Source organism: Garra rufa, chromosome 3 (assembly GCF_049309525.1).
Source record: "Garra rufa chromosome 3, GarRuf1.0, whole genome shotgun sequence".
Lineage (NCBI taxonomy): Eukaryota > Metazoa > Chordata > Actinopteri > Cypriniformes > Cyprinidae > Garra > Garra rufa.
The window spans coordinates 56,353,987-56,370,777 of NC_133363.1; the positions used below are offsets into that span (position 1 = coordinate 56,353,987).

The 16,791-nt window shown below is 32.0% G+C and overlaps 1 protein-coding gene across 1 annotated transcript in view; it reads left to right on the plus strand.

Annotated features, from left to right (window-relative positions):
• LOC141331670 (NT-3 growth factor receptor-like) overlaps positions 1 to 16,791 on the plus strand; it is a 178,817-nt gene that overhangs the window by 109,950 nt on the left and 52,076 nt on the right. The window lies entirely within an intron of this gene.

Consider the following 16,791-nt stretch of genomic DNA (forward strand, 5'->3'; position numbering starts at 1 on the left):
AGGAATAATGCTAAAAAATCTGCTTTAAAATCACAGGAATAAATGACATTTTACAATATATTGCAATAGAAAACAGTTATTTAAATAGAATTTTACTGTTTTTGCTGTATTTTAGATCAAATAAATGCAGGCTTGGTGAGCAGAAGAGACTTCTTTAAAAAAACATTATAAAAACTTTTGACTGGTAGTGTATTCCTTCAAAACATGACCGTCTACAGTTACATTAAGTTTTTAGTTCAGACAATAGTCTGGTCTGGTCAAGGTAAGTTCAAAGGAGAAAGCACTAGAGATGTTATTCATAAACATCAAACCATAAAATATGGAAAAGTCTGTCAAATCTTATGCTATTCCTAACTGTGTGTAGCACCTGTCACTCTGCATATCCTTCTAAACAATCCCAATGTTGGAAACAAGCAGCTTAAGTTATTTTTAACAAAGTGCCTGATCATTTCACTATAACTATTCATTTATGCAGCATATTTCAGCTTAGACCATGCTACGATTTCACAATGCACAAGGCTTTCGGATTTTATACAACTATTTTGGACCCGACAACAAAAAGCAAAGAGTTTCTTAAAGGCACAGCAGCAAAACAGATGGCTTACTGGGCAAAAAATGACTCGTTTCTCTTTCCATGAACTTTAAATTAGATTTGAACAACAGCAGTCTGTAGGTTTACAAAGAAGAAATATTTTCACAGCTGTTTCTCTAGCGAAAACTGACCTAAAACATTATTTGTAGGCAAATGTTCCCTTACTGGCTTGTAATGAAAAAACGAATTATTTTAAACTATTTTAAATAAAATTATTTAAAATAAAATGTTGTCAAGTATATTTTTTGATAGCACCACAGAAACTGAAAAACATTCTAAAAACATTTTACCAGTAAAAGTGCACTTCAATATGCTTCACCTTTAAGTAACACCCACAAAGATGTGCAATTACACAGATTGACTTATGCAACACATTTTAATAAGACTCCATCAGAAGCTCTTGAAGCAGAAACTGAATGGTTGAATTACTATGAGTTTCAAATAAAAAAAACGGACTAATGCTCAAAGGCCTCAGACAGAGAGTAAGCGTGTGTGTTTTTGAGTGTGTGTTGTGGGTGTTGACACTTTAAAGCGCACAGCGGCAACAAAACCCCTCCCCCTGCATCAGGCCGCATCAGAGAGCTTGTTGCTATGGCGACTGTCTTTGGCAGCCAGCAGTGCTTGTTATAAAACTCATAAGAGTTTCTAATGACCCTGAGAATATGCCAGTCGTCTAGTCAAAATAGCTTCTTATAAGACATGCATCCATCACTTCAGCCATCTCACAGCTGTGGGGTTTTTCTAAAGAGGAGATTTCTAGGGGGAAAAAATGCTATGTGGTTGCTAGGGTGTTGCTAGGTGGTTGCTTACTGGTCCAAGTTAGAAGAGGCCATCGGCAAGGCTTGATGATATTCTGTTCTAAATGTGGTTTTGGTCCCTCCTTCATTGGAGTTCTATTTATTTATTTATTTATTTATTTTTCTCATTTAATCATCCACTTGGGCAAAAAATGATATGTCTGATCTTTTATAACACAAATTTCCTCAACAAGCTACATTATATTGACAAAAGTATTGGAACATCCCATTCTAATGAACAGGTCTTACTACTGTAGTAATTTCCAAAAGTACAAATCCTAATTTTCAAGCATATAATGATATTCTAGGAGATTGTGTTCTTCTAATTTGATAGCAGCAGCTTTGACAGGACCCTTTTCTATTCTAACATGACAATGCCTTTGTGTATAAGGCAGGGTTCAAAAATAAATGATTGATTTAGTCAATGTGAACCCCTCTGGAGTGACTTTAAATGCAGACCTTGAGCCAAAAACTCATCACCAAACACAAGTGACTTGGGTACAGTCATTTTAGACACTTCCAAAATGGTTGCAATAGAGATGGAATTACAATTTTTAAATATAATTTGGAAGTGCCTTTTTCTGTTCTGAAGAAAGGGTTTCCCAGTACGTCTGTCCATATATTGTATGTACAAGTCATTGGTGTTTGGTGATAGTTTTTGGCTCAAGGTCTGCATTTAAAGTCACTCCAGAGGTGTTCAACTGATATTATGACTTTGCTTTCTGCAGACCAGTCAAGTTCTTCCACACTGACTGAATCAATCATTTCTCTATGAACCTTGCCTTATACACAGAGGCATTGTCATGTTAGAATTGAAGAGGGTCCTGTTAAAACTGTTGCTGTGAAATTAGAAGCACACAATCCCCTAGAATATCATTATATGCTTAAACATTAAGATTTGTACTCAGTGTCCCAATACTTTTGGCAATATAGTGTATTATGTAAAATAGCTTTAAATATATAATAAAAAAAACATTTTTTATTAAAAAAAACCTTTCCTATTTTAATATATTTTTAAATGGACACTTAAAAAAAACATTAAAAACAGGGCACAGTGTTCTAATGTTCTCTATTAAAAAAAATAAAATAAATATTCTGTATCGATTTTTTACTACCGTTTTACCTGTATTTAAAATTTTCAAAATAAATTAACATTTATTTTATTTTATCAGTTATTCCTATGATAGCAATGCTGCTTTTTTCAGCACTGTAAGCATCATTACAGTATTACATGATCCTTTTGAAATAATTTTAATATGCTGATTTGCTTCTCTAGAAACATTTCTTAATAATAAATCAATGTTGAAAACTGTTGTACTGCTTAATATTTTTGTGAAAACGGTGATACATTTTTTTTCTGTTTTAATATATTTTTAAATGGACAATGTAAAAAAAAACAACAACAGTAAAAACAGGGCACAGTGTTCTGGTGTTTGTATAAAATATTATATAATAAAAAAGTTTTTACTTCATGTTGGTGTGTTGCAGAGTTAACAGAAATTTTCATAAAAATTAATAAATGAATGCCCTTTTAAATTAATAATTTAATATAATTTAATGTAGAATTATCAGAAATTTCCGAAAAATTAATAAATAATATCCTGGCAGAATTTAACATTATTTTATTTCATGTTTATTTATTTATTTATTTTAAATCAATTATTCCTATGATTTTCAGCATCATTACTCCTGTTACATGATCCTTCAGAAATCATTCTAATATGATTACCTACTCAAGAATGATTTCTTATTAATAAATCAATGTTGAAAACACTTGTACTGCTTATTATTTTTGTGAAAACAATGAGAATTTTCTTCCCAGAATTGTGTAATAAATAAGGAAGTTAAAAAAACAGCATTTATTTGAAAAATAAATCTTTTGTAAGATAATACAAGTTTTCACTGTCACTTTTGATCAGTTTTGATGAAGTATTAATTCATTAAAAATATCTTATTGACTCCAAATTTTATTGATACTTATTTTATATGAAAGTAAAACCTTTGAATCATTAAGCCAGATGCCTTTTAAAGAATAAAACTTTATCTTTTCACTGATAAACATATAAGTTTTCTTTTCTGAGGGAAACATAAAGACTATAAGTTCATTCTGAGTGCTTCCGTAATGGTTTTATTTGATATATTTGAGATAAACAGGAACAGATCTACCAAAAGATTTTAGACCACGGACCATTTAAAACCATATATTGCAGTGAAATCTAAAACAAATGCATTGATAAAAATGATTATATTACCATTTTGCCCAAATATTGACGTTAATATGATTTAAGTTGAATTAAAGAGCCGTTCTGTGATGTCTGTTCTATTTTTCCTCGATATCATGGCTGTCCATCTTTTTTTTATAACCAGTAGATTTATTTAATGCCCTCTACCACATATCATGCCTTTGGCTTTGTTGGTTAAAAGCCATTTACAAGTCCCAGACCACCTCTTTGTATTGAATTTGTTGGCTTTTAAAACCTGCAGTCTTTCATTGCGTCTACTGAATTTGTAGACGGCGAACTGCTCAAGTTCTCTTTATTGATTTGGCTGAGCGGCCCCTGCAGCTGCTCCTTTTCTCTCAGCTCCTCTTGGCAGTGATGGAGGCTCTCTCTGATTTCCTGTTGCATAAAGTCCTTCTCTCTCATGTTAACTCTTTCGTTAATGTTGTGTTTCACAGAACGTATTCCCTGAATTAGTATTTGTGGAATACGTTTAAGTATTAAGGTTTCGTTGTTCTTTATATTTGTGTCTAATTATTTTTAGCTTTTGAAATGTATAGCATGTGTTCGTTTTTTAATCATTTAATAATAAATTTAAAATATGTCTAAAGTAAAACTAAATAAATACAGAATAATTATTTATACTTACAAAACTTTAACATATGCATTGAAAATCATTTTTTTCTGAATTATCTTATATGTGTGATTCCATTAAAGAATAGAATATAAAAAGGTTCATTTCAACTTTTTATTTCACAATTCTTTTTTTTACCCAGAATTGAGTTTATCTCACAATTGCAAGTGAACTTCTCAGAATTATTTATTTATTCTTAAAAAGAATTACATATTCAAAAGTTTATATTAAACATTTTCCGCCACAGAATAAAACATAAAAAAATAAACTTTTATTTCACAATTCTGACTTTTTTCCTCACAATTTTTTCACAATTTAAAATTCTTACTGAGTGTATATTTAGATTTTTAATAAATTATAAATAATAAGTGTATAAAATAAGTGCTTAATCATTAATATTTTCAACCTTCCACAATATGCTGTCCGTCACAATAATACTAACAACAATCATTTAAAAATACATCTAAAATAAAACAAAATAAAATGTAAAAGTTTCCATTTTTCTTACAATTGTGAGTTTGCATCTTACAATTGCAGGTTAGCATCTTGCCATTTGGACTTTTCTGATTTGTTTCTGTATTATCTTTGTGTGTGATTCCATTAAAGAATAGAAAATAAAAAGGTTATCTGCAACTTTTTATTTCACAATTCTTTTTTTTTTTTTTTTACCCAGAATTGAGAGTTTATCTCACAACTACAAGTTAACTTCTTAGAATTATTTATTTATTTATTTTTAAAAATAACTACATATTCAATAGTTTATATTAAATGTTTTTTTTCCGCCACAAAATAAAACATAAAAAAATTTACTGAGAACTTTTATCTCACAATTGTGACTTTTTTCTCAAAATTGTACATAGTTTGTATTTAGATTTTTAAATAAATTTTAAATAATAAGTGCATAAAATAAGTGCTTAATCATTAATATTTTCAACCTTCCACAATATGCTGTCCGTCACAATAATACTAACAACAATCATTTAAAAATACATCTAAAATAAAAACTAAATTAAAATAAAAAAGTTTTAGTTATATCTCACAATTGCGAGTTTACTTCTTGCAATTTTGTCTTTTCCGATTTTTTTCTGAATTCTGACTTTGCATCTCATAGTTTAGTTTGTGTGTGTGTTTCCACCAAAGAATATCAAATTAAAAGGGTAATTTCAACTTTTCTCATAATCTCATAATTCTGACTTTTTTTTTCTCAGAATTGCAAGTTAACATCATAGAATTATTTATTTATTATTTTTTATGAAAAAAAAAAAACCTATATATTGAACATATTTATATCACTTACAATGTTGTGACAAGAAAATAACTGCACATTCTAAGGTGTCTTTGAGTTTGCTATTCTATACTGAAACAATATTTTTGCTTGTTCAGTTTCTTAAAATTAGTTAAAACATCACAACTGCAGAACATACTGTATTTTTATTTGTTTTTATGGTGTTCAATTAACAACCGAAATGTTTCAGGTTGTGAAGATGTATTGTATTTGAAAGTCTATCATCAAGGCTGAATGTATTTTTGACAAAAATACAGTAAACATTTTAATATTGTCAAATAGTATTGCCATTTAAAATAGCTGTTTTCTATTTTGAGATATTTTAAAATGTATTATATTCCTGGAATGAAAAGATAAATTTTCAGCATTATTACAGTCTTCAGTGTCACATGATTCTTCAAAAATCATTCTAATATGGTGATTTGCTGCTCAATAAACATTTCTATTTATAATCAATGTTAAGCCATGACATTTTTTTTTTCTCAGAAAAACATAAATCTTTTTTTTATGTTATAAATGTCTTTTTTTGACACTTTTGATCAATTTAATGCATCCTTGCAAAGTAAAAGTTTCTTTAAACATTTCTTAAAAAAAAAAATAAAAAAAACTTTGAACAGTAAAATTATTTTAATTCATTTATTTTAGGTCTACATGAATCGTTTGTGTTTCTTTATCTGTAAGGGGCAGTGGGTTTTTAGTTCCATGCTTTGCTTTGCACAGTCAGGAAAATACATGTAGAAATTAAGTGCTTTTTTATGTTTTTTCACATGTTAATGTTTAATATTCACTTACGTTTGACATTTTAAAAGGCTTTCTCCTACGTTATGTAATTCTGTTGTTTACCATTGTGCTGAAGTGTAGAGCTTGTGGTTATGTGGCTCTGAATGAAGATTATAATGTGTATAATCATGTATATTTATTAACTCAATGAGTAATAGCTGTGCTATTAGTACAGCTTGTTTGTGTGCTATTCTAAATATAGAAACTCAGAAACATGCAGAAACATACATTACTGAAAAATAAATACTAACAGGTCTTTCTGTTTACTGAAAAACAGATTTGAATATACTGAAATCTACTATTTCACTACTATTAATTTAGTGAATATAACTAAAACATTAAGTTCAACAAATTCTGTCATTATTTTCTCACTCTCAAAATGGTAGGAGTTTCTTTCTTCTGTTGCACACAAAAGAAGATATTTTGAAGAATGTTGGTAACCAAACCAGAATCAGAATCACTATGGATGTTTTTGCATGCTTTAAACATGCAATTGCGAGTTGTAAAGTCAGAATTGCAAGATAAAGTCACAATTCTGACTTATTTCTCAGAATTGTGAGATTTAAACTCGTAATTGTGCTATAAAGTCAGAACTATAAGATATAAAGTTGCAATTGCGAGTCATAAAGTCAGAATTCTGAGATATAAGCTCACGATTGTGTTATAAAGTCAAAATTGCAAGATATAGTCACAATTCTGACTTTTTTCTCAGAGCTGTGAGATATAAACTCGCAATTGTGTTATAAAGTCAGAATTGTAAGAAATAAAATTGCAATTGCGAGTTATAAATTGTCAGATATAAAGTTGCAATTACAAGAAATAAAGTCAGAATTGCGAGATTATAGTCACAACTCTGATTTTTTCTCAGAATTGTGAGATATAAACTTGCAATTGTAAGTTATAAAGTCAGAATTCCAAGATAAAAACTCGCAATTTCTCAGATTTGATAGTTTATTTCTCGCAATTGTGAGTTTATATCATAAATTCTGAGAAAAAGTGTGAATTGCAAGTTGTAAACTCACAATTGCGAGAAAAAAATCTGAATTGTGAGATAATTTTTTTAATTTTCTTTATTCATGGCAAAAAGGGCTTCCTTATGTTCTTCAAAATACTGAAGAAAAAAATTACAATGTACAGATTTGCTTTATCTTTCTCTTATTTTCAGCTGAAGTCACAAATCTCACAGGAAATGTCACATTTTGGGAGCTAAATGTCTTTCAAACCTTATGCTATGTTGATTTTATTGCGTCCTGTGTTCGCAGCTAAATCATAAACTGCCGTTCCTCTTTCTTTTTGTCTTTCTGCACAGAAACCTGTCCAAGAACCCTCTGACGACACTTTCTTGGCAGCTTTTTCAGCACCTTCAGCTCATCGAACTGTAAGTTCATCCAGCATTAGTCATTAGTATTTCCGAAAGTGACATAACAACATGAATTCAATTGCCAAATCGTATAAAAACGCGCCATGCAATAATTCCTCATTTTCTGATAAATCTCAAAACTCTCTCTGCGTAGATCTTCTGTGATAAGCAGCACTCAGCTGCCAAATTGGACGCTGAAATCCAGGCTCGATTGCATTGCTGTGTTCATTAGAAATGTTTTCAGCACTTTACTGTCAACTAATTTGTTTGTGCACCCCCTGCTCCCATCCTCCGATAGACTTGTGTCTCTGTCAAAGCAAAACATCACTAGTGATGAAGCAGAAACACTTTTTACATGTCTGCGAACAGTCGAGTAGCTCGTGCTGGTTAATTAAGACATGGCAGTGAAATGTATTGGTCTTGTCTGCTGGGAGCCTGACCTCATTTTCTTGTTTGTCATGAATATTTGAGCAATCTGCATGTACATGAAGTGATGAGTTTGTTTATTGATTGTGAGCGACGATGTGGTGGCGTCTCTTTGCGTTTAAAATGACAAAACAGTTCAACTCTTTTGAATTTGACACGTCCTGTTCTCGTTCTTTGTTGTGGCTGAACACAACTTGCAGAGCCGCTGACATATGTCCTACTTAATTTTTTATTACGCACATTTTTTGGCCTTTCATTTCAGACTGTGTTGGGGGATTTTGGGACTGTGTGCATTGCTGTCTTTTCCTGTCCTCACTGATGTGAATATTGTGGATAATACAAACAGCGCATGTCATTTGTCCAAATCTGGCCTTCAGGAAATTAGTTTTACCAGAATTTGATTTGTGTTCAATGTTTTGGTGAATAAGGTTTATTTACCAGGTGGGTGTTTTAGAGATCATTTCAGCACAGTTCAGTGCTCAAATGCATGATGATTTAGCACTGAATTTAATAAGTGTTCAACGGCACCTCTAAAATGTGCCATTATGAGCCAATATCAAAAGATCAACCTAGCTCAAGCACTGTTTTGTTTGATTCTTTGCTTTTAGGCCATGACCGGAATAACTCTGTAAGGAATAATCTGTAAATGTCAGGAAATTATAATATTCTGACCTGAGGAAGTTGTAGAAAGTGAACGGTTAGTTCACCCAAAAATGAAAATTCTGTCATTAAATACTCACCTTAATGTCATTTCCAACCCAAAAGACCTTCATTTAAGATATTTTTGATGAAATCCGAGGGCTTTCTGACCCTGAATAGACAGCAATGGTATGACCACAATCAAGGCCTGAAAGGTAGTAAGGACATCGATAAAATAGTCCATGTGAAATCATTGTTTAACTGTAATTTTATGCACAAAGAAAACTAAAATGACGACTATTTTGGGACTGTGTGCATTGTCTTTTCCTGTCCTCACTGATGTGGATATTCTGGATAATACAAACAACACATATTATTTGTTGAAATCTTGCCTTCAAGGAAATTAGTTTAAACAGAATTTGATTTGCGTTCACTGTTTTGGTGAATTAGGTATATTTAGCAGGTGGGTGTTTTAGAGATCATTTCAGCACAGTTCAGTGCTCAAATGCATGATGATTTAGCACTGAATTTAGCCAATATCAAAAGATTAACCTAGCTCAAGCAAGTTTTGTGATATTCTTTGCTTTTAGGCCATGACCGGAATAACACTGTAAGGAATAATCTGTAAAGGTCAAGAAATTATAATATTCTGACCTGAGGAAGTTGTAGAACTTGAACGGTTAGTTCACCAAAAAATGAAAATTCTGTCATTAAATACTTACCTTAATGTCATTTAAAAACCCATAAGACCTTCATTTAAGATATTTTTAAAGAAATCTGAGGACTTTCTGACCCTGAATAGACAGCAATGGTATGACCACAATCAAGGCCTGAAAGGTAGTAAGGACATCGATAAAATAGTCCATGTGAAATCATTGTTTAACTGTTATTTTATGCACAAAGAAAACTAAAATGACGACTATTTTGGGACTGTGTGAATTGTCTTTTCCTGTCCTCACTGATGTGGATATTCTGGATAATACAAACAACACATATTATTTGTTGAAATCTGGCCTTCAGGAAATTAGTTTAAAAAGAATTTGATTTGCGTTCACTGTTTTGGTGAATTAGGTATATTTAGCAGGTTTATTTATTTTGGTTCTTTATTATTTGTTTGATTCTTTGCTTTTAGGCCATGACCAGAATAACTCTGTAAGGAATAATCTGTAAATATCAGGAAATTATAATATTCTGACCTGAGGAAGTTGTAGAAAGTGAACGGTTAGTTCACCCAAAAATGAAAATTCTGTCATTAAATACTCACCGAATACTCATCGAAATCATTGTTTAACTGTAATTTTATGCACAAAGAAAACTAAAATGACGACTATTTTGGGACTGTGTGCATTGTCTTTTCCTGTCCTCACTTATGTGGATATTCTGGATAGTACAAACAACACATATTATTTGTTGAAATCTGGATATAAGATCTGGATACAAGAATAATATGTAAAGGTCAGGAAATGATAATATTTTGACCTGAGAAAGTTGTAGAAATTGAATGGTTAGTTCACCCAAAAATGAAAACTCTGTCGTTCCAAACCCGTAAGACCTTCATTTAAGATATTTTTTATTAAATCTGAGGGCTTTCTGACCCTGAATAGACAGCAACGGTACAACCATGTTCAGAAAGGTTGTTTGGACATCGATAAAATAGTTTATGTAACATCAGTGGTTCAACTGTAATTTTGTGCACAAAGAAAACTTAAATGACGACAACAATTTCTTCAGAGTCAGTCTCCTCAGTGTCTCTTAGCTCATTGTCTGTATATTCTGGTTCAAATAAGTTATGTTTGTTTTCTTTGCACACAAAAAGTATTCTCGTCATTTCATACCATTTTGGTTGAACCACTGACTATTTTAATGATGTCCTTACTACTTTTCTGGGCCTTAAACATGGTAGTTTCATTGCTGTCTATGCAGGATCAGGAAGCTCTCGAATTTCATCAAAAATACCTTAATTTGTGTTCCGAAGATTAACAAAGATCTTATGGGTTTGAAATGACATGAGGGTGAGTAATTAATGACAGAATTTTCATTTTTGGGTGAACTGTCCCTTTAATGAAAGTCATGGAAATGTCTATACAGTAGTAAATTTTTAAAGGGTTAAATCAATTAAATTAGGTTAAGAAGCTTTATTTATTATTTATGAATGACTGTGAAGTGAGATTTCATTATAATTACATGTGGGGACCCTGCTTTAATTATATCACTATTGTAGCGAACATATAATCTTTATTGTGAATGATGATATAAAGCAACATGCCATTGTGCTCCAGGAAATTAGTTTTACCAGAATCTGATTTGTGTTAAACGTTATGATGAATTAGGCATATTTAACAGCTGGGTGCTTTAGAGATCATTTCAGCACAGTTCAGTGCTAAAATGCAAGACAATTTAGAGCAGAATTTAATAAGTGTTCAACTGCACCTCTAAAATGTGCCATTATGAGCCAATATCAAAAGATCAGCCTGGCTCAAGTACTGCTTTGTGTTTGATTCTTTGATTTTTGGCCAATTACAGGAACAACTCTGTTAAGAATATTTTGTAATATCAGGGAAATTAGATTATTCAGACCTGGGAAACTTGCTGAAATTAATAAAAGTCAAGGACATTTTTATAAGTAATGTACTGTTAAATCTCTTTTGTTATTGTTTCTAATGAGTGACATCTACAGTAAATTATGTTAAAAGGTTAGTTCACTTCCAGAACAAAAATGTACATATAATTTACTCACCCCTTTGTCATCCAAGATGTTCATGTCTTTCTTTTTTCAGTCGAAAAGAAATGATGTTTGTTTATCTCCATAAAGTGGACTTCAATGGTGCCCCCAAGTTTGAACTTCCAAAATGCAGTTTAAACGCAGCTTCAAATGGCTCTAAACGATCTCAGCCGAGGAAGAAGGGTCTTATCTAGCAAAACGATCTGTGTTTTTTTTTTAACAAATTGACAATTTATATACTTTTTAGCCTCAAATGCTTTGTCTTGTCTCGTCTCTCTGATGCACATGCGTAGTCTATGCAATCCGGGTCAATATAGTTAGAGTATGTCAAAAAACTCCCATCTCGTTTTCTTCTTCAACTTCAAAATCGTCCTACATTGCCATTTTACCTTTTTTTGACCCTAACTGTCTTGAACCGGAAAAAAAACATAGTTCACACAGACATAGACAAAACAAGCATTCGAGTCTAAAAAGTATATAAATTGTCAGTTTGTTTCGAAAATGACAGATCGTTTCTCTAGATAAGACCCTTAGGCACCATAGAAGTCCACTATATGGAGAGAAAACCTGAAATGTTTTATCCACTGAAGAAACAAAGACATGAACATCTTGGATGACAAGGGGGTGAGTACATTATCTGTAAATTTTTGTTCTGGAAGTTAACTACTCCTTTAAGAAGCTTTATCTATTAATTATGAATGATTATAAAGTGGATTCATTGGATAATAAGAAGGTGTGGGAACCTTGCTTAAATTATAACACTGTTGCAGTGCACATAATAGCTTTATTGTCCTCCAGGAAATTTGTTTGACCAAAATCTGATTTGCGTTCACCATTATGGTGAATTAGGCATATTTAGCAGGTGGGTGCTTTAGAGATCATTTCAACACAGTTCAGTGCTAAAATGGAAGATATTTTAGTACTGAATGTAATAAGTGTTCAACTGCACCTCTAAAATGTGCCATTATGAGTCAAAATATTAAAAGATCAATCTAGCTCAAGTAGTGTTTTGTGTGATTCTTTGTTTTTTTTAGGCCAATTACTGGAATAACTCTGTAAGGAATAACCTGTAATATCAGAAAAATTATAATATTCAGACCTGGGGAAATTTGTAAAAATTAAGTCATGGATATTTTTATAATGAATGTACTGTTAATCTTTGTAGTTACTCCTGTTCATTCCTTTTTGTTTTGCTTTTAATGATCTGCAGTAAATTATATTAAAAAGCTTTAGCTATTTTTAATAAAGAATGATAATAAGAAAGTGTGGGAACCGTACTTAAATTATATCACTGTAGTAGTGCATATAATAGCTTTATTGTAGATATTGGCATAAACAACGCATTTCATTTGTCCAGATTTGTCCTCCAGGAAATTTGTTTTACCAAATCTTATTTGTGTTTACCATTATGATGAATTAGACATATTTAGCAGGTGGGTGCTTCATTTCAGCAAAGAATTGTACTAGTATTGAGTTTAATAAATGTTCAACTGCACCTCTATGTGCCATTATGAGCCAATGATCAAAAGATCAAGTAGGTTTTTGTGTGATTTTTTAAATTTAGGGCTACTTACAGAAATAACTCTAGAAGGAATAATCTGTAAATGTCAGGGAAATTATAATATTCAGACCTGGGAAAGTTGTGGAAATTAATGAAAGTTCTATAGCCAATGTAAAGTCTTTCTAGTTGTTCCAGTCAGCTCTTTTGTTATTGTTTTTTTGAGTGAATCTCTAGTTAATGTTGAGAATTGTTACCTATTAAAGGTTAAGTTCACCAATTTTCAACCAGCTTTGTATTGTTACAGTGTCGGTAGTATAAGTAAATTAACTATGTACATATACAGTCAAGCCCGAAATTATTCATACCTTTGGCAAATTCTGACCTTTTATTCAACCAGCAAGTTTTTTTTTTGACCAGAAATGACACAGGCTTCTCCCAAAAGATAATAAGATGATTTACAAGAGGCATCATTGTGGAAAAAAATATCTCTCCGCTTTTATTTACATTTGAACAAAAAGTGGCATGTCCAAAATTATTCATACCCTTTGCAAACTGTCACAGTCTATGGGAAAATCCAAAGTTCTATACCATTCCAAATAGTCCAAGCTGTTCTAAAGCATCCTGATTACCCTGATTCATTGGGAACAGCTGTTTTAATCAACTCAACAGGTGAAAAACAGAAGCTCTCTGCTGTTGGTTTGTGGACAGTCATGGCTAAGATAAAGGAGCTCAATGAGGACTTGCGGCTGCGCATTGTGGATGCTCGCAAGTTAGGGAAGGGCTATATATAAGTTCCAGTGGCTACAGTGCAAAGTACTATTAAAAAACACAAGACGTTCCGTACTGTGAAAAATCTCAGAGGACGTGGTCAGAAGCCAAAAGTGACACCTGTGCTGGCCAGGAGGTAAAAAAGAATCCCCACCAAGGCCATCCTGATGAATCTGGGCTCTGCTGGCAACATCTCAAGGCAGATAGTCCAACAGACACTGCACACCGCTGGGTTCCACAGACGCAGACCAAGGAGGTCACCACTTCTCCAGATAAGGCACACAAAAGCCTGCTTGGATCTGGAACCTAATTTTTGGGGGGTGTTTTCAGCCGGTGGACCAGGGAACCTAATCATAGTAAACGGCACCATGAAAAAGGAGCAATACATCAAAATTCTCAACAACAACATCAGACAGTCTGCAAAAAACTTGGCCTTGGGCACCAGTTGACATTTCAGCATGACAACAACCCAAAACACACAGCAAAAATGGTGAAGAAATGTTAGAGTCAGTTAGAGTCCTGACTTAAATCCAATTGAGAATCTGTGGAGGGAGCTAAAGATCAGGGTTATGGCAAGGAGACCCTCCAACCTGAAAGAGTTGGAGCTCATCGCTTAAGATGAATGGGCAAAAATACCAGTGGAGACATGCAAAAAGCTGGTCAGCAATTATAGGAAGCATTTGATTGCTGTAAAAGCCAATAAAGGCTTTTCTATTGATTATAGAGAAGGGTATGAATAATTTTGGACATGCCACTTTTTGTTCAAATGTAAATAAAAGATGAGTAATAATTTTTTCCACAATGATGCCTCTTGTACATTGTCTTATTATCTTCTGGGAGATGTCTCTGTCATTTCTAAAAAAAAAAAAAAAAAATAAAAAAACTTGCTGGTTGAATAAAAGTAACTTTAAGTCAGAATTTGACAGGGGTATGAATAATTTCGGGCTTGACTGTATTTCCTTGTTTATTTGTCAGTAGAGGTCTACAGAATGACGCAAAACCTTCATCCAATAGACTTTTCAACAGATGGAGGGCTTTTGTGACTAACGGATAGTCTGATCAAGCCGAGTGCATTATAAGTGATAAAGTTTTACTACATTTTTGCCACAGCCCTTTTGCTCTCTTTTGTCTAGTTGTGTAGTAAAGATTTAAAACATATCTACTACATAGACAACTAACTTTGACAACCAAACATTTTTATACAATGACAACACTGACAGCCAGAAAGTGTTTAGTGATTTAAAATTATACAAGACATATTCAAATGCTGCTTTTACATTTTTTAAGTTTTAAAGAACTAGTTGCAAGACAATAATTCTAGACATTTAAAAGGGTTGATTCACCAAAATAAATAATCTGTCATTATTTACTCACCCTCAGATTGTTTCAGTACTTTCTTTCTTCTGTGGAGCACAACAGATTAAATATTCTACTATTTAATTATTTTACTTTGTATTTTATTATTTATTTATTTTCATCCATAAAATGGAAATCAAAGGGCTCCAATGTTGTAAGGCTTTTCAAAATATCTTTGTGTTTCTTAGGAAACAGGTTTGGAACAACATGAGGGTGAGTAAACCATGACAGACTTTTTTTGGTTCTTTAAATGTCTAGAAATATTAAAGCACTGTGCATGGTCTGTCAGTTTAAAATAATGTTTCCCAGTTCAATCAGAGCATGCAACCAGTCGTAATATTCTTGCTGTCCTGTATTATCTGAAAGTGACTTCGTGAAACATTCACCACTGGCAATTACTTGTCATCAAAATGATTGATCATATGGTTAAACTGCACTTAAAATGAAAGAATGCATTGCAATAAATCCGACAAAGTCATTGTCTTCAAGGACACTTAGTACACAAACATTTGCAGACATACTTCATCAGCATAGGGTCTGAGTGTCTCCTCAGTCAGAGTGAGTGAGTACTTCCTTTTTTCAAAGGAAGTGACATCAAGATGGGCTGGGGGTTACAGATTATAGCTTAATCTTTAAGCCTGTGTTTGACAATATTTAGTATGATTATATAACTCTTGGGTTGAAATTACAGTTTAAGCATACCTGATAGAAAACATGAATTTACTTTCAGCAAAACAGTCATTACAGCCAATTAGATTCAAAATGCTTGATGCAAAAAGTAAAACAGAGACAGATTTTCACTAATGTGGCAATAGATAATACATATTTATCAAAAATATGTATGTATATATGGGTCAAAGATGAAAAAGGGTTTAAGCATAAAAATAATAAGTGTAATGCTGCTTTAAATTGTTGTTTTTCCCAAAAAATATTTTTAAAAATTTTGTTGATATTTTTTGTTTTTCTGAGCAAAAAATAAATATCATACTTTTTTCCTAATTTACAGAAGACACCCGATATAATGTCATTCACTGTAAAAATATTGTCAGGTATATTTACAACAAAAATCAATTTATTGATTTATTAAAAGATACTAATTAGTTGTAATTCTACATTTAAAAATTTGCCACTATCCTAGGTTTTGCTCATTTGTCATTAAGATTTTTTTAAAATTTAATATGCTCCATTTATCTTTTATATATTTTAATATGTACAAATTAGAATAAGCATGTTTTTTGAATTTTGCATAAATATTGTGTTAAACTGAATGACAATGTAACATTATTTCAACCACATTTTGACATTTTATTCTCCAAAAACGAAACCTTAAAAGTAGACACTTTACTAGACACTTTAACCAAAACTAGACACTTTACTTGCATTTAATGTGCTTTCTATTTTCTGTGCTTTTGTAAATTTCTTTGGCCCATATAAACCTAACATTTTAGATGAAATGCATTTGTGGATGAATGTAGAAAAGAAAAAGCAAAGAGGAAGGAAAGGCTGGAAAATCTGCATTTATTTCCACTGAATATACTTTGTAAACAAACAAATTTGAACTTCACTAAACAAAGTGCATGTATTATGGAGATGAATGGTGCAGATTGGTATCAGTTATGTTGCTGTGGTGCTGTAATAATGGTGTAATCTTCAAAGCTAGATGAGATTCACGGGCATTATTGATTTTCAGACCCAGTGAATCCATCCTAACA